The sequence below is a fragment of the Sciurus vulgaris genome (assembly GCF_902686455.1).
Source record: "Sciurus vulgaris genome assembly, chromosome: 3".
NCBI classification, from domain to species: domain Eukaryota; kingdom Metazoa; phylum Chordata; class Mammalia; order Rodentia; family Sciuridae; genus Sciurus; species Sciurus vulgaris.
The window spans coordinates 80971045-80992326 of record NC_136463.1 but is presented as its reverse complement, the minus strand read 5'-3'; the positions used below and the strand labels follow the sequence as shown (position 1 = coordinate 80992326).

The 21282-nt window shown below is 49.7% G+C and overlaps 1 protein-coding gene across 2 annotated transcripts in view; it reads left to right on the top strand.

The window, feature by feature from the left end:
* Positions 1 to 1619: 1619 nt before the first annotated feature.
* The window catches only part of GLI2 (GLI family zinc finger 2), a 239354-nt gene continuing 219691 nt past the window's right edge, over positions 1620 to 21282 (top strand). The window contains exon 1 of one of the 2 annotated variants that reach the window (XM_079132140.1): positions 1620 to 2277. The gene's annotated coding sequence lies outside the window, so the exon portion shown is untranslated. Of the gene's footprint in view, positions 2472 to 21282 lie in introns of both variants that reach the window. The other variant, XM_079132139.1, reaches the window with a different exon arrangement.

Here is a 21282-nt window from a genome sequence, read left to right as displayed (position 1 = left end):
AACAAATAGCACAGAGGAATGGTGAATCTGATCATATTTAAATAAAATGCGCCTTTCAGACTTCACCTACTTTTAATGCCTTGGCTTCTGCAAGTTTTGCTTTGGAAAGTGCTGCCAGTTTTTTTTTTTCCCCCTTCCCCATCTGAAAAGCCTGCTCAGAAAAAACAAAATTAGCATCAAATTGTCCTAATATTTTTTCTGTGCATTATTTTCCTCTAGGTCAAGAAGAAATTGTTGCTCCTCTCATATAAATGAATGTCAGGAGAAGGAAAGGAAGGAGGGTAATTAGGAATGAGAAATGGGGTCATAATGTTCCCTTTTAGTTCAAAAATGAAAAATAGGGACTGGGGTTGTAGATCAGAGGTAGAGTGTGTGCTAAGCATGTGAGTTAGATTCCTAGCACTAAGGAAGGAGGGAAGGAAGGAAGGAAGGAAGGCAGGCAAGCAAATAGGCTTAGGGGAGAATCAGAGGTAAGTGGAGAGAGCTATCGACGACACAAGGGTATTACATGGGCCAGGTATGCTGGCCCAAGTCTGTAATGCCAGCAACTTGGGGGGCTGAGGCAGGAGGATCCCAAGTTGGAGGCTGGCCTCAGTAACTTTAGCATAACTCTTGTCTTGAAATAAAAAGGGGTGGGGATGTAGTTCAGTGGTGGAGCATTTGAGGGGTGTGGAATTACATGGGTAAAACCAGGGAGGGAAGACTTGGTTCCTTTGTATCACAGATAGGAAGTGGGACTGAAGAGAAGGATGCACCCACAGCCCTCAGTAGGGCCCATTTTAAATTAACCATCTAGTTAATGAACATTTGTTTTTGGTACTGGAGAATGAACCCAGGGACACTATCACTGAACTACACCCCCAGCTCTTTTATTATTACACCACGTTGCTCAGGCTGACTTCAAACTTGCCATCCTCCTGCCTCAGCCTCCTGAGTTGCTGGGATTACAGGAGTGCACAGTTGTGTCAGTAGGCACATTTATTTAATTGAACTCAAGAAAGGTTCTGGTCCAAATGTTCTGACTTTGGACAAGTTCCTCAACGTCCCTAAGCCTCAGTCTTCTCACCTATAAAAAGGGAAGAAGAGATCCTAACTGACAGGGTATGAAGGTTAACACAAAGAAAACAGAACATGTCACCTGGCCCAGGGTAAAGTGTTCTGCAAACGTTAGGAAGAAATATGAAAAGTTCCCTCAGGAAGCAGTTGGTGGGCCGGGAACCCTGGAGAGCTTGGAGGGTTTCTCCAGGTGAGGGGGCGCGAATTGAGGGTGCAGGGCTCCTCGCCCCTGCTTAAGTAAGTTCTTTCACACACAGCCCCATCCACACTTTGGCCCGAAAATTCGGTGAGGGTTTTTCTTCCTTCTCTCTCTGTTGTTGTTGGGTTCTGATTACTTCCATCTGGCTTGCAGCAGCTCCAGTGGAGTCTCTAAAAAACAAAACAAAAATCCCCCCTACAAAACATAAGCACCAAACCTAAACGGCTGCTTCGCTTCTCACTAACATGCGCTCAAAAGGCAACCTGTGCGAGCCATGACTGGGGGCGCACCCGGACCCCTGGCACCTGCGCTCGCTGCCCGCGGGAGGAGGGTCCGCCTGGACCCAGCCCCCGCCTCCCTTCCCTCGCGTCCCGGGCTTCCGCCCCGGCGCCCGGACAAGCGGCGCCCTGGGAACTACGACCCGGACATCTCCCGGCAGAGGGAAGAGGGAGTGGGGAGGGCGGGGGCATTTTAGAGATTGAAAACAGAGCACTCCCAGCGCCTGAGCTCCGGAGCTCATCTGACTTGAGTTAGAGACACTCCCCAATCCCCCATTCCGGCGCCTTAAAAAAGTGTTGGAGACTGGCGCGTTGTCTCGTTTCCTGCGCGAACTTTCCTGTAGGGCTGCTTTCTTTCCTCGGTGCTGAGGTGGGGGAGAGTCCTCGACCGTCCCTTTTTCCTCTCGGGGTGGCGTCCGGGTCCTCCCCCAGCCTCCCAGGGCGGGGAGCGCGCGGCGCGGGCGAGCGCTAGGCGCCCTAGTGTGCCAAAACCCAGCGCGCGGGGGCGCTGCGCCGTCCCGGCGGCGCTGATGGATTGCAGGAGTGCCGGCGCTCGCCAGCCGAGGCAGCACGGCTCCGCGGACTTTTTTTCAAACTCCCATCAATGAGACTTCGAGGAGAAGAGGGAGGCGGCGGCGGCGACAGCGGACGCGGAGGAAGGCAAGGAGAAGCGGGAGGAGCCGGAGGAAGAAGCGCGGGCCGCGCGGCGAGACACAGCCTCGCGGAGCTGCCTGCTCGCCAGCGGTAGGCTCTGTCTGGCCCCCGGCTGCCTGGGTCTCCTCCTCTGCTTTTCCCGCCCCGCCCAGGCCATCCTGAGCCCCTGCACACAGCAGCCTGCGGCTGCTGGTCGCGCCAGCCAAGTTGGGATGGGGGCCTGCAACCGCTGCCCGGCGCCGGAGAGGCCACCTGCGTGCTAGAGGCAAACTTTTGTCTCCTCGGTAAAGTTGCATTGGCCTTCTTTTGCTTGCTTGTGGTTGCGAAGCGCCTCTTATCCCGGCTGAGTCCAGGCCGACTGGGATGCTGCGCGGTCTTCGGAGGGTCCCTGGACCGGGTACCGGTGCCACTGAGCGGGATCCTGACACGGGGCTTAGGGGGACTGGAGGTGGATGGGGCTGACCCCGCTTCTGGCTGTGGCGCAGTAGGAAGAGGACTTAAGGGGGATCTTGGACTGGGAGCTAGTGGCCAGTGGGTCAACTTGGCAACTCCGTCCCTACCTGGGAGAAAGCGCCAAGGGGCCTTCGTCGGGTCGCACCGCGCGGAAGCAAGAGCCGTTTTGCTGGGGGTTGGGGGGGATGGCGTCGGAAGCTGGGATGCCCAGAAGCTCGCATAGGTGGGCAGTGGGAGCGTGTCTGAGGGAGTGTGCTGTGTACTGCGGGGCTCGCCACTTGAGAACTTCTAACTCCACTTCCCTGCGCTGCGCGTCCCGGAGCCCGGCCTTTCTTCCTGGCTCCTGGCTCCCCCTCGCACGGCCCTGTCGCCCCCTCCCCCTCGGAGGCACTCTTTTTTCCGACCTCCTTTCTGGCCTTTTTCCTCCTCCTCTTCTGCCCTAGGCCCAGAGATTCGCTTGACTTCCCGAAGGGATCCGCACGTAATCCTTGGACGGGTCCGGGCCCCCACACCCCTCATTTCGTCCCCGCCCCCCACACACCGTCTCTCTCCTATCCCCCCACCCCACCCCGGGGACAATCTCTCAACAAGTATATTTGCTGAGGAATTTGAAAAATCCACTACTGCAACTTGATCTGTGTGTGATGGATGGGGAGAGGCGCGGAGAGAGTTGGGCGCCAATCCTATTAAGGGTTTAGAGAGGGGAGCGTTTTCCCCTGACGGGGGCGGGGGGCAAGGGGCGGGTGTACTGCGGGGTGGGGGAAGGGAGCGTGAGCTTGCGTGTGTGTGTGTGTGTGTGTGTGTGTGTGTGTATGTATGTGTGTGTCCGCGCGCGTGCGCGCGTCTCGCCAAGGAGCTGGAAGTCCACCTAACTCCGCGCCTTTTCAGCCTGGCAGTAATTGCTGTCATTTCCTAGGAAACCCGACTTCTATTGAGCAGGGGGCTGGGGATGGAGCGCGCGCACCTCACCCAGATGACCCACCGCAGAGGTGCTCATCAGCCTTGGGTTCCCCTTAGGGTTCCTCTCCCCACTGCCCTCTCTTTTGTGTAATTGCTGTGTGGCTCCCAGAATTGATTCCAGCCAGAAAGTAGACCTCTCGCCTGCGTCAGGTCCCATGCTGTGGGGGTGTTTCACCCGGCTCTCTGTGCCTCACCCCCTGCATCTCTTCGGACGCACGGCTTTGCAGTTCCGTGGCGGTGGAACAGTCCTGGGGCCCCAACCCCGCTGCCCTTGCTGGGCGTGTGAAGGTTTAATCCCAACAGCTTCAGATAAAGGGAGCAGTTGTAAAACGGTCATATGCTGTTTGCAGACGAGGCTCTGGGGGATGTTGGAGAATTTGAAAGTAAACGTTTCCCTCGCAAGCGGCATAAAATAGTGTTTAAACAAATATTGTATTGGCATGCTCAGGGGGCTTGGTGCCAAAAAGTAAAGTAAATAAACTGTGAAATCCAAAATATACAGCGGGTGATAGCGGTGGAATAGGCGGACTTGTCACAAGTCTCTCTGATGCGATCTGTTTGTTCTAGCCACCTCCTCTAGAGCCCCCTCCCCGCCCATTTCCTTACCTTGGCTGGGAGTTTCCTTTGCTCTGGCTTCTGTGTGTCTGGGGGCATGCCCACCCTGGGCTTGGGAGCGACTTTGCAGTTGCAGACTGGGGGTATTCATTGTGTGCTACCTGGGCCAGTCTCCCCAGGGAAGAGGAGGAGAGCGCAGGAGAGGGCACCCTGGTCAATTCTGTCAGGTTTGAATTTTGAGGCTCTTTAGACTTCTCAGCTTCTGGTCTGTCCTGACAGTAGTTGGAGAATGTACAATCTAGGCCCTGCAGATGCACTCCCCTCCTTCCCCAGGGCCTCTATCTTACCAGTTTCTTTCTTCTCTTGCTTTCGATTTGTTAGACTTTCTATTTCTTTCCTTAAGGTTTCAGGAATTTTGGAGATTCTCTCTGGGACACAAATCCTACTCAAACCCAGCCATATGGAAAGTTATTACTTGTGTGATGAATTTTAAAGTTAATCATATTTTGTAAGATTTAGGGTGGTTTTGTATTTCTCCTCTTACTTTGAGAACCATACCAATTTCTTGAGGTTGTTTCCTGATCCTAGGGGAATTTAAACTAATACAGGGAAGGTCCTGCATTCAGAGGAGCTCACTTGCCCAGGACTTAGCCTTCAGAGGCTCCTGCCTCATCTTGGCCCAGTGTCTGATCTGGAGAAAGATCAGAGTGGTGCGGTTCCAAAGTCAGTCGGTGAGCATGAGCGCGAGGTGGAGAAAGCACTCCTAAGCCAGGGTCTATCCTCTGTGGGAATTCATGTGATGGGAATTTGTCCAGAGTCTAGATTCCTTAAGCTTGGACTTCCAGGCTGCACCCAAAGTCACAGACCCACCCTCCACCCCATGAGGCTTTAGAAGGAACTTCAGTCTCAGCCCAACTTGAAGAAGTTAACTGAGTCCCCTTAGCTTTCTTAGGATACGCTGGTCCCCTTGGGAGAGCACCAAGCAGAGAGGAAATCCTTTGACTTGCTTGGTCAGAGGAGGGGGCCTCAGGGCTATGGGTCAGCGGCTCACTGCCTGGCTGCGGGGGTCTTGGGGGCTGTGTACTGTAGCTGGCTTGTTTGCACTACAGACTGAAAAATACACAAATACTTCACGCTTTTTGTACTCCCACAAGTGCCCTGTACACAGTGCAGCCCCTGGGGCTGGATTAGCAAACCAGGGGATTCAGCAGGCAAGCAGACAAAATTGGATATTTGCCTAATAAACACCCTTTTTCCATCAGGGCCCCCCTTGGTCACCCCAGGGGAAAACTTCACTGCACAGATGCCAGCAATTCCCTTTAAATGAGACCAGGAGGTTGTCGTGTGCACTTTGAAAGCCTGTGTGACCCCCTCACACCCAGCTGGCTTGTTAAAGCTCAAAACCAGAGTCCTCCACCCTTGTGTCTGTGGGCAGCGCAGCTGGCCTGGGTGGGAAAGTTTTAGCAGGGCTTCCTTTCTTGTGCAGGGCACTCCAGGATGGTGGAGCAAACCAGCCTTGCTTCTGTAGTCCAGGATGGGAGGATCTACCTGTTCAAGAGCCTTTTTCCCGGTGCACATGGGGCTGTCAGGCCAGGTGGACCTTGCTTTGGACAGCTGCAGTCCTTCCCGCTGGGCCAGGGTCCTTTGAAAAGGAACCCCAGGGAAGCAGTTCCCTCCTTTCTTCTTTTCACTGAGTGTCAGAGGCATGGACAAATGAAACACGTGAAGAATGCCAAAGAGAGAAACAGTATTCTCAGATTCCAGAAAATTCGGAGAGCAAGAAGCAGAATGCCTAGCAATTACAGTGTGCAAAGCTGTCTCACTTCTAAAGAACTCGGGGAGGGGAAACTGCTCTGTGATTGTTTTCTCAGGCTTGTTTAAAAGCAGATTTGAGAAAGGGTCATGGACATTGGTGTTTAATAGGACCCTTCAGTGACACCTTCGACACTTGTGGTTCCAAATAAACATATAATGCCAGATTCAATACTAGTTATTCCTTTAAAATTAATCAGGGTTTGCTGTGGAATATGAAGGATTTTAAAAAGCGAAACATTGGTCATTGTTTTTGGATTTTCAGGATGACGAAAGACTCTCAATTTATGCTAACTGTATTTAATATTATGTATTGTATATGAATGATGACAGCATATTGGCTACTTGTTTAGTGTATTATTTTTGCTCAATTCTTTCATCACTAAAAGAATCCCTGATATCCCTGTTTAAGTTTTATTTTCTGGTTTCTTAAAAAACATTGGGGGTGGGTGGGGCATAACTCATTTAAAATGTGACCAAAGAGTACATATTAAACTGCTTTTGAGATTTGGGTTTAAATGAAACTAGTTAATGTGGTTTTTTTGTCTGTGCACATGTGTGTTAAAAAAAAAAAAAAAGCAGGTTCCTGGGAAGTGTGTTTTAACTGAGTGCTGGGTTTCACCATTAGCATAAGAAAAACAGTTTTAGTGCTTTTACTATTGTCTTGAATGAGGAGTCGCTGCAAATGGAAGGAAAGTGGGGCTCCAAGCCGATGGCCCATTGAGATTCTTCAGCAGCCTGAGCTAGTCATCTGCCTCGGAAATCTGTGATCGGATATCACTTTTATCTCGCTGTTCCATTCTCTGGCCTTTTTCACATGTTCACTTTTGTCAAGGTTTATTGATTATGTTTTCTTCTCTGCAAATCTGTGGAAAATTTAATGAACCAAAAACAGCACTGGAATAAAGGGGACTTTTTATTCATTGGCACGGGATTGGGATTGACCTCACCCCCCACCTTCCCAGGGCGGAGGGGGGCCCCAGGCCTCCAGCAAGAGAGCTGGGGGGGGGAAGGGGGAGTGGCCCTGCTCCCAGGACAAGGCGGGGCCTCCTCAGGCCTGGGGCCTCGGGCTGACCAGCATGGGGGACTCCTGCTCCAAGTGAAGAAAGATCTTCCTGGGGAGCCTGTGTCCCACCAACTCCTCTCTGGCCTACCGGCTGCCGCCCTGAGCCTTGTCCTCCAGGGCCCTGGCTCTGGGGGCTTGCGGTGGGAAGGGTGGGGGACGTTTGTATCTCTCCGCCTTACAGACCATTCCAAGGCAGGGCCTTCCCCGCTGCAGTTAAGTATCTCCCTGCCTCCAACCCAGCTCGCAACCCTGTAATTAAGCAAAGCCCCTGGTGTGATTACGCGTTGCTGACTCGGCTGGGTTTGGAGCCCGTTCTCTCTACGAAAACCGGTGACCTCTTGCTCTTTCTAGAGGCTTCCTGGTCAGCCTGGGTCACACTGATCTTGTCTGTCTCCCCCACTCTTTCTCCTTTCCTCTCTACTCAGCCTTTGGTCTTTTCTTTTCTTTCCCCTTCTCCTTTTTTCCGTCGCCCCTTCCCGCGTCCTTTCCTGTCTCTCCTTTCTCGGTTTTATTTTTCTCTCCCTTTTCCTCCCCGCCCCCTCCATTCTCTTCCCCGCTCCTTTCTTTTCTCTACCTCCGTCTCCCCGCTCCTCTTTGTTTCTCCACTTTGCCTTTCCTCGTTTTTTGCCCCCATCTCGCCCTCTGCTGCCTTCCACTTCTGTCCCCCTTTTCTGCGATCGTGTCCCGCTGGGTGGAGAGCTTGCCGGCTAGGCCTCCGGGAGGTCGCGCGTGCTGGCGGCAGCGACCCTGCGGCGTCCGGGAACTTTCAGTGCCCGATCGCCTGCCCACCCGCCCGCCGCGTCCCTCCCACCTGCGCGCCCGCCTGTTTTGCGGCGTGCGAACAATGGCCACATTGTTGGGGTGGCGGGAGACTGGACCTTGCTCGTGGCTAGCCGAGGAGAAGCCAGCAGGCCAGAGCCGGGTAGGCCGCGGCCGGGGCGCACCAAGCCCGCTCCTACCCGGAGACGTGCCAGCCCCAAAAGCTGCCTGCAGCGCCGTCCCTCCTCCTGCGCAGCGGCTCGCCCTCCTCCCGTTAACCGAACGGGCGTTGGAGTTTGGTGTACAGTCTGAGGGAAGAGCATTTCAGGAAAGACAGAGAAAGGGCCCGTCACCAAACTTTTTGTGGTGACTGAAACTTTTTCTGTAAAACATCTGTAGATCACAGCTGGGAAGGCCTTCTCCGCTCTGTCCCCACCCCAAGGACGGGGTTGGGGTGGGGAAAGGGAGGGTGGTCTTCTCCTCCATTCGTCTTGACCCGTAGGGATTCAAAACCTCTTAGCACTCAGAAAAAAAGATCTTTAAATGCTTAAAAGAGCATCGTCCCGGGATCCAAGACAGTCCCCCTTTCAGCCGATGCTTAGCGCGCTTCTTTGTGCGGTGGACAATGCAATAAGTCAGCTCGACTTTGGAGCCACATTTATAAGGAACTGTAAGGGCCGCTCAAGTACACTTGTGCTAAGTTGAATTGATTGAAATTTAATGGCGGTTAGTGGCGATGAATGGTAATGATTTTCCAGCGTATCTTTGGCATACTTGACATTAATAACTGGAGTGTGTGTGTGTGTACCCGCCTGAGAGCACGCCACACACGTGAGGCGGTAGCATTATTCATTTCTGAGATGCCAGTCCTTCCTCTTCTCAAATCCTTTTCCTTCTTACCATAATTCAGTTGTTCCAATGATTTAAAAAAAAAAAAAAAGGAAGGAAGAAAAACAGGGAAGAAGGAAAAGAAAAATCTTTCTCCATTGAGCACGTACATCATGTCAACATAATTTTGAGCTCATGATTTTTTTTTCAATTCCTACATAAATCAGCTTCTAATATACAGAATGTGATGAATTTGTTTTAGCTGCCATCATGAATTAATGGTATGCAAATAGAAGCTTTACAGGTGAAATGATTTACTTAATAATTTCAACTTCTAATATTTAAGCTCATTCATTATGTGGGGAGTTTAAAAAAAAAAAAAACAAGTCCATATTTTAAAGTCTGAGATGGGGAGTTTAGCATGCAAGTATGTGCACTGTGGGCAGATCTTGATGGCCAGAAAACAGTATTTAATTTGTTGGTTCTTTGAGAATCTACAATTCACCAAGCAGTGGCCTAAGGAAGCAAGGATAGAAGACTAACCGAGAACTTCACCTGAACACAGAAATGCATCTACCTAATCCCAACATGGCCATCACCTGCTGTATTCTGTGGGCAAGAACCAACTGGGGTTGGGGAGCTAAGGAAGTCTTCCCATTTGAACTGGTCTTAAGGGATAAGTGACACTTGGAGGAAGGAGGGTGAAGGGGCTCTGATGCCCCGGACCCCCATCTTTGTCAAGAGTTAGTTAAAATCATCTTAAGAGATGATCATTAAGTACCTGCTTGTGAAAGTGGCATTGGTGTAGAAAGTCCAGAAGACCATCCAGATTACTGCCTGGAAGACTTTCTTACATACAGTATCTTTTCAAACTGTTTTCTTCTGGAAGAAGTTAAGGAAGAGAGAAAGAATGATAAATGCATGCGCTATCAAGAGAAATCAGCATGAACCTCTTCCAGCTGGCCTCATGGATAGCAAAACCCAGTCCCTCAACCTCAGAATGACCCTGTTATTGCTTTGCCTCTCTGTAGAAGGGTGCTGCTGATGTGATCTCTCAGGTTCTTCACTCTTCAGAATGAACCAGCTCTGCCTCGAAAACTAAGCACATCCTGTCCTCTGAGCAGCTCTCTTTGTGTCACTGGGGCTGGGTGTGGTGATTCATGCCTGTAAGCCCAGTAGCTCCGGAGCCTGAGGCAGAAGGATCACAAGTTCAAAGCCAGGCTCAGCAACTTAATGAGGCTCTGAGCAACTTAGCGAGACCCTCTCTCAAAATAAAAGATCCAAAGGGCTGGGTATTTGGCTCCGTGGCTAAGCACCCCTGGTTCAATATCTGGAACTTAAAAAAAAATGTCAGTGGGAAGGCAGATGGCGGACCAGAGTCTAGGGAAAGTGTGAGGTCTTTGGCAAGGAATGTGCCTGTCTTCCCTTTCAGATTCTCCTGAAAGCTGAAGACAAGGAAGGACTGATACATAAATATGTCTCAGATCGCTAAAGATAAGGATAGAGTTTTGACTTGACTTCTCAAAAAATTGAGGTCATGGTGGTCGGATGACAGGTTGAAGGCACATCACTCAGATGTTTCTGCAGACAGTGGTGGGTTGTTCTGTCATGATACATTGTGTGTGTCCAGGCAGTGACAGTATATTTAGGGCTGGCCCTTGCTGTCTGCAGAGATCAAGGAGAGGGGACGTCTTTGGTGCTCATGCATCCAGGGTGTGCCTGCGTTCCTTGCCTTTTTATATTAGAAAAGAAATCAGTCAGCATTCACTCAGCCAGGACTTTTTAGGGATGCAGATCAAGAGTTGGAACAGGATGGGAGACTTTTTTATATTTAATTTTTATTTGTTCTTTTTAGTTATACATGGAGTGTATCTTATTCTAATTAGAATCCCAGTCTTGTGATGTACATGGTATGGAGATCCACTGTGGTGTATTCCTATATGTACCTGGAAAAGTTATGTCAGATTCATTCCGCTGTCTTTCCTATCCCTGTCCCCACTTCCTTCCCTTCATTCCCCTTTGTCTAATCCACTGAACTTCTATTCTCCTCCTCCAGGATGGGAGGCTTTGAATTGTAATTCAGATGCGTTTGTCTAGAGAAGATGTAGTACATAATATACATAATATAGTATGTTACACACACAATATAATATGTAAGATTACTTTCCCTCTGTTAAGTGTGAATGAGGGATGTGCAATATGTATATTTATGTGGATATACATTTATATCAGTAAAACATTAAGCACCAGCCCTTTTTATGAATTAGATTTTTTCTTTTCTCAAGGTGTACTTATGCAAAAAAGAGAAATAGAATAGAATAAGGTCAGAACTAGAGTGAATAGGAGCAAATCTGAGGGCAAGACTTCAAAAACTGCTGGGTGTGGTGGCACACACCTGCAATCCCAGTGGGCCAGAAGGCTGAGGCAGGAGGATTGTGAGTTCAAATCCATCCTCAGCAACTTAGTGAGACCCTGTCTCAAAATAAAATATAAAAAGGGGTGGGGATGTGGCTCAGTGGTTAAACACGTCTAGGTTCAATCCCTGGTACCCCTCTCCCCACTAAAAAGAAAAAAATTAGAGGACTGGGGATGTAGCTCAGTGGTAAAGTGCCCACGGGTTCAATTTGCAGTACTGCAGAGAGGGAAAACAACAACAACAACAACAACAACAACAACAACAGAAAAGCCTCTGAAATTGTCTCTAGGAAGGGTTCTGGGCCTCTGAGATGAGATTCAGGTGGCAGCTTGTCAAATATGCAGATTCTTAGGCCCCAGAGAAAATCCATTCAATGAGAACTGAGGCCGAGTGGGGCCAGGTACCTGCATTTTTATCAAGGTGGGTTGATGGGGATTGACCTTTTTTTTACTATGATGTCCCTCAGTTCTGGGACACTCCAAGGCTGAATTGTCAGAAGGTGGGAAGACCTGCAGAAGCTGCCTGGTTAGCTAGTGCAGGGCTGGTGGTTAGGGCAGGCAAATGAACTGAGGATTGATTTGCTGCTTCTCCCAAATAGCACAGAGATCTCTCTTTCATGGGACACTGGCTGAGACTGTATCATGGCTCTGTGGTCACAGCTTTTGCTGGCCACCAGGATAAATGAGAAAGTGGGTCAGATCCCAGCCGTGGTTTATGTGCTGCGGGTTCTGTCCTGAGGGTCCCTGGGATGACACCTATCTTTTCCTACATTTGCTTTATATTGTGTCATGGCTGAAGTGGCTGGAAGCTGGACCTCTTTGGGTCCAGATTGTTGTTTGACCACTTGAATAGATCTTTTGGAAGTATAAGTCACACTTGAAGGCCATACCTGTGGACATTTTTATTGTCCCCAAGAAGGGTAGGAAGGACCTCGCTTGGTAGGGATGAGGAGCTGGAGTGTTCTGTCGCCCCACTCCCGCCCTGATGGCATTGGGCCTGGGAGCTGGAAGGAGCTTGCCGTGAGGGTCAGCAGACCAGCCTGCTTCTACTGGTCAGTACAAAGGGGGCTCAGCACAGGTCAACCTCTGACCTGATTCACTCACTCATCTCTGCCCCTCCCCACGAGCCTCAGGCTCTCCCCTTGAATCTTGGCTGCTCAAGCCATTAGAGGCCTGGCTGTGGGTGTGGGGCCTCAGGACCACTTCTGTTTTCTTGGTCTCTGCCTCCTGAGGAAGAGAGAGTCCTCTTTGTTCAGAAGCTCAGCCTGTGTAAGTGGACGGAATGTCTCTTAAGTCCTCTAGACTGCTCAGGTCCCTCCATTTCCTCTTCAGGGCTTCCTTGTGGTGGTTCTGGGTCCCAGAGTCCATTGGTATAATGTGATTCACAAGTGCAGATGAACTTTACAACCATGCCTCCCGTGCCCTGGCCTGCCTTTATTTTGAGTCCCTGCCCAAGGCCAAGCACACAGAGAACCTGCCTTCCAGACTTGTGTCAGCAGTAAAATCGAGTGGGCATGTGGGCCACAGTGAGCTTCATTTTGTCCTCATGGACTGTTTCATTAATGGCGTCAGGCTGAACAGGGTAGGACTTAGGAACTCGGGCTTCACATGGAAAGGTCTGGTTTGTGCTTAGCATGTGGAGGCCCTGGGTTCAATCCCCAGCACTGCAAAATAAAAGAAAAAAAAAAAAAAAAGAGAAAGGAAAGTGGGATGGGAAGGGGAGAGGTTGGTTTGAAACTCACTACCGTGTGACTTAGTTATGTTACTTAGCCTTTCTGAGCCTTGGTTTTTCTCAAGTATAAGCAGAGCTTTCTTTGTGGGGATGAGTAGATGAGATGGCTGGTGACAAGTGCCTGGCATGTTATCTTGGGTAAGACCAGGAGCTGAGTAAATATTAGTTGTCATTCTCATCTTTCCTGTAAAAGGCCCAGGGAACAAACCAAAGGAACAAAGTAGGACACAGCTTAGTTCCTCACCCCCAGGAATTGTCTAATTCCTGTGTAGAGCTGGTGGTGCCGTGTGCAGGCTGGAAGCCTTCAAAGGGAACCACATTCCCTGGTGTCACTGATGTGGATTCCCAGCCCCTTTTTTGAGCCAGTGCTGTGTCCTCGGTCTCCCTTGCCACCCCTGTGGTGTTTGTGAGGATTGCATGAACTATTTGTGGTTAGGCACTGTGAACATGTGCTTTTGTCACATGAGGCTGGGAGCCCGAGGCCAGGGTTCCTGCATTGGTATTGCCATCCTTGGTCCTGACTGACCAGGGCCCTTGTAGGCCTCCTGCAGCTCATCAGGGCCCTGTGGGGCCATCATGGGTAGAATCAGAGGCCAGAGCACTCTAGGAGGGCCAAGGGGGTGGAGGCTTCTGCCACTCTGAGGAAGCCTTTCTGTAGGGGTTTCTCTCTGGCACAGTCTCAGGTGTGTGCTTGAGTCTGTGGGCCCAGGGTGACGGGCCACTGCATCCTTCAGCTCTTTGGCTTACTCTGGGAAAGGGTGGTGTCTGCCTGCTTGTCTTTCTTCTCCTAGTCTCTGTTCTGGGTGTCCCCTCCATCTCTCTTGGGTGCCTGGCTGCATGGGTGCGGAAGAGTCTCCGAATCCCAGTGTCCCTTCTCATAGGTCTACTTGGGCCGGCAGGTTTGGGTTGTGCCCGAACGCTGTCTGCCCTGCAGGAAAGCCTTGACTAGAGGAAGGAGGGGATGGCCAGTGGACCACCTCTGCCCTGCTCTGCCTTGCCTGGGTCCTCACAGCCAGCAGGCACCCTGCCCCTAGCTCACATGCCTGGTCCCTGCACCCTGGTCTTGGCGTTGTCATAGTTCAAGAATGTCTTGTTCCTCACTGTGACACAGGGTGCTAGGAAGAAGTCTCTGGGAAACATGGGGTTGCTGGAACATCAGGACAGGAGCAGCTTCTCTTTGTGGCCTCAGTCTATCAGCTGAGTCAGGGGGTCCCAACAGCAGCTTTTCAGGTGTGTTTTAGTGTCAGATGAGGCTCTGAGTGGGAGCCCCAGCATGGCCCTAGTTCAAGGTCAGTGTCCTGGGAATGGAGGCCTTTCCTGTTGCTGTGGTCCTGCTGATGGAGGACACCTGGGCTTGCAAATGCCTGCAGCTCGGCTCATGCGGTGCAACTTTTGGAGGGGGGTTGTGACTTGGGGGATTGAACCCAGGGGTGTTCTACCACTGAGCCACATCCCCAGCCCTTTTTGTTTTTTTGTGACAGGATCTTGCTGAGTTGCTAAGGCTGGCCTTGAACTTGTGATCCTCCTTTTTTAGTATCCTGAGTTGCTGGGATTACAGGCATTAATAGGCACATACCCCTGTGCCTGGCTCCTCTCTATATTAATAGAGTCCCCCGGCTCCATCCAGATTCCCAAAAGAAGATTTGTAAAGCAGATTGAGGAGCCTAAGTAGCACTGGGGGCCCTCTGCAGGGGCGGGGAATGTGGGCTGAGAGCATTTCCATTTCCCCCAGGTCTCTGGTGTGCACAACCTTGGTGCTCTCTCCTGGTGCAGGTGTGGCCTCAGCATTCAGCCCTCCCCTCTCACCAACAACAGTGGAGACCTGTGCTCCCGTGGAATGTTCCTCCAGTCTGCTTCTTGCCTGGGTGCTCGGTGGTCAGTGGTCAGGCAAGAAAACTGTAGGAGGCATCAGGAGCTGGGTTGCCTGATGTCTGGGCTCCTGGGTCTTCATTCTCTCCTCTGCTTATGATGATTTCAGTGGTGAGAAGTGAAGTTCCCAGACCAATGCTGCTGTGGACATCTACTGGCCAGCCTGTGGGCAGCTCCCTGCGGGAGCTCAGGTTCTCCATGACCAGGGCATCTTCATGTTCACATGGGCAGTGGGGGGCATCTATGAGCCAGGCTTGCTGACTGTTGGGTTCCAGTACCAGAGAGCTAGAAGGGGAACTGGTTGAGGACATTTCTTTTACTTGACTGATGGCCTAATGACTACTTGTCTAGCCTGTAACCATGTGTCCCTCACATGGAAAACTTGTTTCCAATCACAGCTATCCTCATGGCTGTTGTCTGATCGGTGTCCAGTTTATTACTGCCGGACCTTGCCCTTGCACTGGGGAATTTTACTTAGGTTCTTCCTGACACCCCAGGAAAAACCTGTCCTGGTAGGTCCTGGTTCTTCCCATGGAAGGTGCAAATTCATGCATCACACAATACAAAACAAATTCAAAGATTTATTACCAACAGATCCTGTGCAGGGAGGGTGAATGAGGCAGAAAGATGGTCCTCTGTCTGCAGGTCACAAGAGGCCCAGTGAAGAGTCAAGTGTGTGTGAGGGCAATTAGCAGTGTGTCAGTGTGTGTATGTCTATCCATCTCCCTTTCTGCCACCCACCCATCCCCCTACTTCATCCACTGATTCATATATTTAAGGGAAGAGGATGTGGGTTAAAGTTCTCAGGCAAATGCTGGGTGGTCCATTTAAAGAAAGCCATGAGAAGGCAGGGGCCTGCTGTGATGGCCCAACTGCTAGGTGGGAGAGATGCCTCCTATTTCTCTGTTGTTCATGGCACAACCCTTAAATCAGGACCCTCAAGTTGGCTCCTGACTGTTGCTTTGGGAACAGCTGCTCTGCCATGAGCAAGGGGGTTATAGTGCTGATTCTCAGCTAGGGAGATCTGTCCCTGTGGGGACATTTGACAATGTCTGGAGACAGTTTTGGTTGTCACAGGTGATTGCTATTGGTGTGTAGCCGGTAGAAGCCAAAGATGCTGCTCAGCATCAGTAATGTACAGGGAAGCCCCTTGACAAAGGGTTATCCAGCTCAGATGTCAACAGCGTCGATGGTGCTACTGGTGGGGGACCCTGGGTGGATGAAAATCACCAGCGGGGTCTGCTGTAGGCTTCCCCTCCATGACTACACACAGGCTGCTGCTGCTGGGGCGTCTGGGGAGCCTGGCAGCTGGGCCATCACAGCAGGCCCCAATACTTTTTATATACCTCATTCTCATACCAGGTTGGAAGCATAAACCTTATTTCCTGTGCCTTGAATTTGAAATGGTGTGGCAGGTGCCATCAAGAGGAATTCCTTGTGCAATCCATCAGTCAATCAGCTGGCACTCTCTGGAACATCTGTTATGTGCTGGGCGCTTATTAGGCTCACGGCGTAGGCAAAGCTGGCTAACTTGGTTACGGAGCTGGCCGCCTCTGGAATCCCAGTGAGTTTCTCAAATGTGATCTTCCTCCATTGTCCTCCGTGCCTAGGAAGAAGGCTGTTTTAGAAAAGTCACCAGCGTGACCTTGAAAGGTGGCTATATAGGGATGTTGGCAGAAGCAGGAATTGCCCTGAGAGAAACTGGATATGACAGTTTTCCTGTCTTCTGGCTGCCAAATTTCCCGCTTGACAATGCATTTTGTATTGGGCTGCTCCTGGCAGCTTGCAGGCAGGGAGTGCAGAGTCTTGGATCAGCACGGCGAAAAGTCCTGACCCAAGGACTGAGGGTTGAGGCTTTTGGCAGCAGCTCTTTTATTTAACCAAAGAGTTGTGCTAAGTGGTCTGGGAAGGCCTTCTTCCCAGAGGTCTAGACTGGGTCTTCTGTGATGAGGACTTTATCAGTGGAAGGACAGGAGGAGGAAGGGTAGTCCAGGCAGAGGAACTCACAGGGACAAATGCCGGACAGAGTGTGGCACTTCTGGAACTTCTGGTTTGGGTGGGATGGGTATCAGCCTGGCGCTGTCTCAAAGGGGCAGCTTTATGGTCCCAAGTGTACCTGTGGTTTATCTACCAGTTGAGAGATATAAACATGCAGTGGACCCAGACTGGAACACTTGGGATCCTGATGTGCAGAAAAGCAATTATTACCTTTGCCTTTTTATTCTCCCCTCTTAGGTTTAGACTGACTCAGTTTCTGAATTTTTTTTTTTTCCCTGATGGGTGTGTCAGGTACAACTCTGTGTGTGTGTGTGTGTGTGTGTGTGCGCGCGCGGGCGCGCGTGCAGGCGGGGGGGAAAGATTCCCAGCAAATATGCACAGACTTGTCATCCTGCCAACCCTGCCCTTCTCCGGTGCCCCCTATCTGTGCCTGACCTGCTCCTTGAAGATAACGCCCCCTCTCAGAGTCACTTCTTAGGCTTGTTGGAGGGAACAGCTGGTGGAAAAGGGGAGAAAATTAGGCAGATTCTCCAAACTCTCCCCTTTGATCCTTGGGGAACACCTTTTGTGATTTAAGAGTGGCATTAGAGTCATGCGTCCATTGTCCATTCATTCATCCATCCATCATTCATTTATTATCCTCCGTCCATTATTCTTCCATCATTCCATTCATCCATCCTTCCATCCTCCCTCCGCTGACCTGTCTTCCATCCATCCTTAGTTCACTCATCCATCCATCCATCCATCCATTCCCCCACCCACCCACCCACCAATTAATCTGCCTATCCATCTACCCATCCATCCATCATCCATCCATCCATCCATCCACCCATTCATTCATCCTCATCCATTCATTGACTATAGGGATTTTTTTGCACCCAGGGACTCTCCTATGGGAGGCAAGTGCTCTACCACTGAGCTGCTTCCCCAGCCCTTTTTATTTTACATTGAGACAAAATCTCATTAGTTTCCTAGGCTGCCCTTGAACATGTGATTCTCCTGCCTTGACCTTTCAAGTAGCTGGGATTACAGGCATGTGCCACCACACCTGCCTAACTAAAAGGATTTTCAAGCCTCTGCTGTTGGCCTTCAGTGTAGCTTTCCTCTTCATCTATGAAGCCAAGTGTCCCCTCCACTGTGGAGTCTTTCTTGCCCCAGCCTAGGGACTCGCTTGTCCATGGGGTGTCTCTTGCTTATGTTACTCATCAATACTGTCTTTTTTATTGTCCATTTATTTATGCTTAGTAAATATTGATAAGTGAATTTGGGGAAAATATTTAATGGGAGGAAATGGACTTGTTCATTTTAATGCGACATCTCTTTTAAGAAATACAAGCCAGGCAGTCTCTAGATTAGCTTCCTTGGTTTGGGAGAGTGAAAGCGATTGCTCTTTGATGATTAGATTTAATGGAGTTGAGTTTTCATACAATTCAAGCCCGTGTTATAGTTCTTTTGGGCCCCACACATAATCTGTGTGTATGGCATGTTTTCTCCCTTTGGGGGCTGTAAATGGGAGGCAGGATGTTGGCATTGGAAATGTGGACAGGAAATCAGAATTCCAAGTTGTGAGTTGCCGTGGGACCTCATCAGGACCTGTGTTTCTCTGGACCTCTCCTGGTTTCTTTCTTGGATAAGACCATTTGGCACTCTTTAAGCTGTGACATTCATTGCCTGGAGTCACCGTATTAGTGATTAGAAAGGTTCGTGTTTGGGGTTTTCAGACTCATCAGCAGTCATTTCACTGATGTGTTTGATCTTAGTGGACCTTAGTTGACCACTTAGTGGACAATGGACCATGCTTGTGTCTTTAAATGCTGTCATACCTTCTCGGGATGGAAGGGGCCTTGGAGACCGTGTGCTACTTTAGCCCACCATCACTAGGTCTGGGACACCCACGCAGCACATGGTAGCAACTCCAGACAAGTCAGTATTATCATTTGCATTTTGTAGATGCCAGTGAGGTTTTGTGGTTTTATTGTCATTGCTCAAGGTCCCAAAGACAGAACGTCAGTGTCACAACTTCCTCCTCTCTCTGGGGTCACTTCTGTCCTATCTTCTGAGGGAGGGCAAGGCAGGGCACAGCCTTGGTGTGGTCAGAGGAGACTCGCTCAGCCCTGGGAATGTGGCTCTGTGGTCAGTCTCAGCCTGTCTCCTTCAACTCCTGCTCCAAGAGGAGGTCCACCCACACTTGCCCCTCCTGGAGTCCCCAGCTTTCCTAGGGAGGGCCATGAGCATTTTCCCTGGGCTAGCTCTTTCCCAGGCTACCCCACCATAGAGGCAAGTGTGAGCAGGTGCATTCCATACCTCCCGGCCTGGCATCAGTTTGGCCCCGGCTAGCGCTCCTCCTGAAGGGATCATCTCATTGGAAAGGGCCGAGGTTTGTTGGAGCAGGGGCTCAGAACAGGCCCTGGAGACTGACTGCAAATCCAGCTCTGTGCCTTTGTTTTTTCATGTGTTAAAATGAGGATAACTGTGGCACCCATATCATAGGGGTAGAGGGAAGATGAAAGAGGGCTTATGCGTCAAGTACCTGTTGCACAGTGAGCATGCAATAAATCTTGATTATTATTATTAAAAAGGCAGCCCAAGTGGGCATGGTATATTTGGCAGCTGCATCACACTAGTGACTCATTTAGGCTAAAGTTAAGCCTAAAGTTAGCACGTGCTTCTGCTTTACAACACAATCCCCATCTCACTGGGGCCTAAGAACTCAGTTTGTGCTGAAAAACATCTTGGCAGGGAGCAGAGTCTGCCCTTACCAGAATGTGGGTGCCCTGCACCCTTCTCTCTGGCCAGGAAAGCCTCTGTGTTTTTAAGAGGAGCCTTTCAGGCTGCTGGAGGCTGCTAAGGATGAGGACCCAGTGCTACTGGCCTTAGCCACAATCAGAGAGCCTTTTCCAAAGTGGGGCACTAGCCAGAGCCCTCCAGAAGCCATGATGGCATCCAGCCTTCGGACCATGCAGGGTTGGTGACCATGGCTGGTCAGGGAAGGCACATGTGACTTCGTGAAGCTGGGGGCTGTGTCGCTCCCACAGGACAGCCCCCATGTCCTCTCAGTGGGGTTTCTGCTGGCTAGGACAGCTCGAACTTTCCTCCATGTCTTCATCTCATCTTACAGAATCATGATGCAAATTTTATAAGAACGAAAGAACAGATTTGTTCTCTGTATTTTTGTTTTGCTCCATTTTTGGTCTATTTAATTGTCTTTTGTTTTTTCCTGTGAATATTTACCCACCTGACCCCCTGTATATTTTAGATTTAAGATTATATGATTACCAGATACCGTGGTGCATGCCATCATCCCAGCTGCTAGGGAAGCTGAGGCAGGAGGATCCCAAGTTCAAAGCCAGCCTCGGCAACTAAGTGAGACCCTAAACAACTTAGTGAGACCCTATCTCAAAAATAAAAAATGAAAAAGGGCTGGGGATGTGACTCAGTGGTTAAACGCCCCTGGGTTTAATCACTAGTACAAAAAAAAAAAAAAAGATTTTGTGGCTTATAGTTTTGCATCCTATAATTTTTACTGAATACTTTTTTTTCTGTCTTTTTTTGGTGTTGGGGATTGAACTTGCACGTGCTAATCATGTGCTTTACCACCAAGCTACGTGAGCCATGTCAACATGTGTTTGTTGATTCCTCAATTTTGGATATAATTTTTTTTCTCTATCATAAGTAATTTTCTTAAAAATACAAATATGCTAAGGTTATTAGAATATCTAACTAACTTTCCTTTAAGGAAAACCAAAAGTTTTCTAAGATAATTATGAAAAAAGATTAAAAAGAAGGAAGTGCAAGCCACCCACATCTCGGGCCCATCTTCCCATTGCTCCCTGTGGGCCACCCCCTCAGCACCTGGTGGACGTCCTTCTAGACCAGGCCCTATTTACTAATCTTTTCTCCATTGTGGAATCATGTCACACATATTGTTTGTAAGCTGTTTTTTTTTCATTTAATACCATATTAGTGTGTATGTTTTCCCACAATCTGTCTTTGATGGTAACCGATGGCATTCTTTGGATAAATTTCCACATTTAGAATTTCTGATCAAAGATGAGGCCATGGTCAGACCCTTTTTTCATATTTCTAGGCAAGGGATTAAAAACATGATTGCCCCAGAGGAGGGCAGCCCACGTTTGTTTTGGATTGAGACAACATACAGATAGAAAAGGTCAAACATGCAGAATGTACACTGTGGACTGAAAAGGCCCCTCTGTGAGTGGCGCCCACTCTCCTGTGTGCCCCTGTGTGCCAGCACTTCTCAGTTGACCCATGCCAGTATTTTATGTGTTGTCATTATTCATTTTTACACAAATGGGGTCATACTACCCTGTGTTTGGCAGTCACTTACCTTGTACCCAGTAGTATGTCTCATCATTCTTCCTCCAGCTGGACATGTATATTGACTGACCTCACTCATTTTTTATCTCTCTTTAATTTTTATTTACATTTACTTCTTTTTTGAATAGTAGCACATTCATGTGGCTAATAATTTCAGAATCATAAAGGGTTATATATATATTGTAAAGCCTTCTTCCCTCTTGCTGTGACCTGGTGCCCCACATGGTTTCCCCAGACCAATCAGTGATACTAGTTTATTGGGTATCCCTGTGGAATAAGTTTTATGCAAGGAACATAGAAATGAATACAA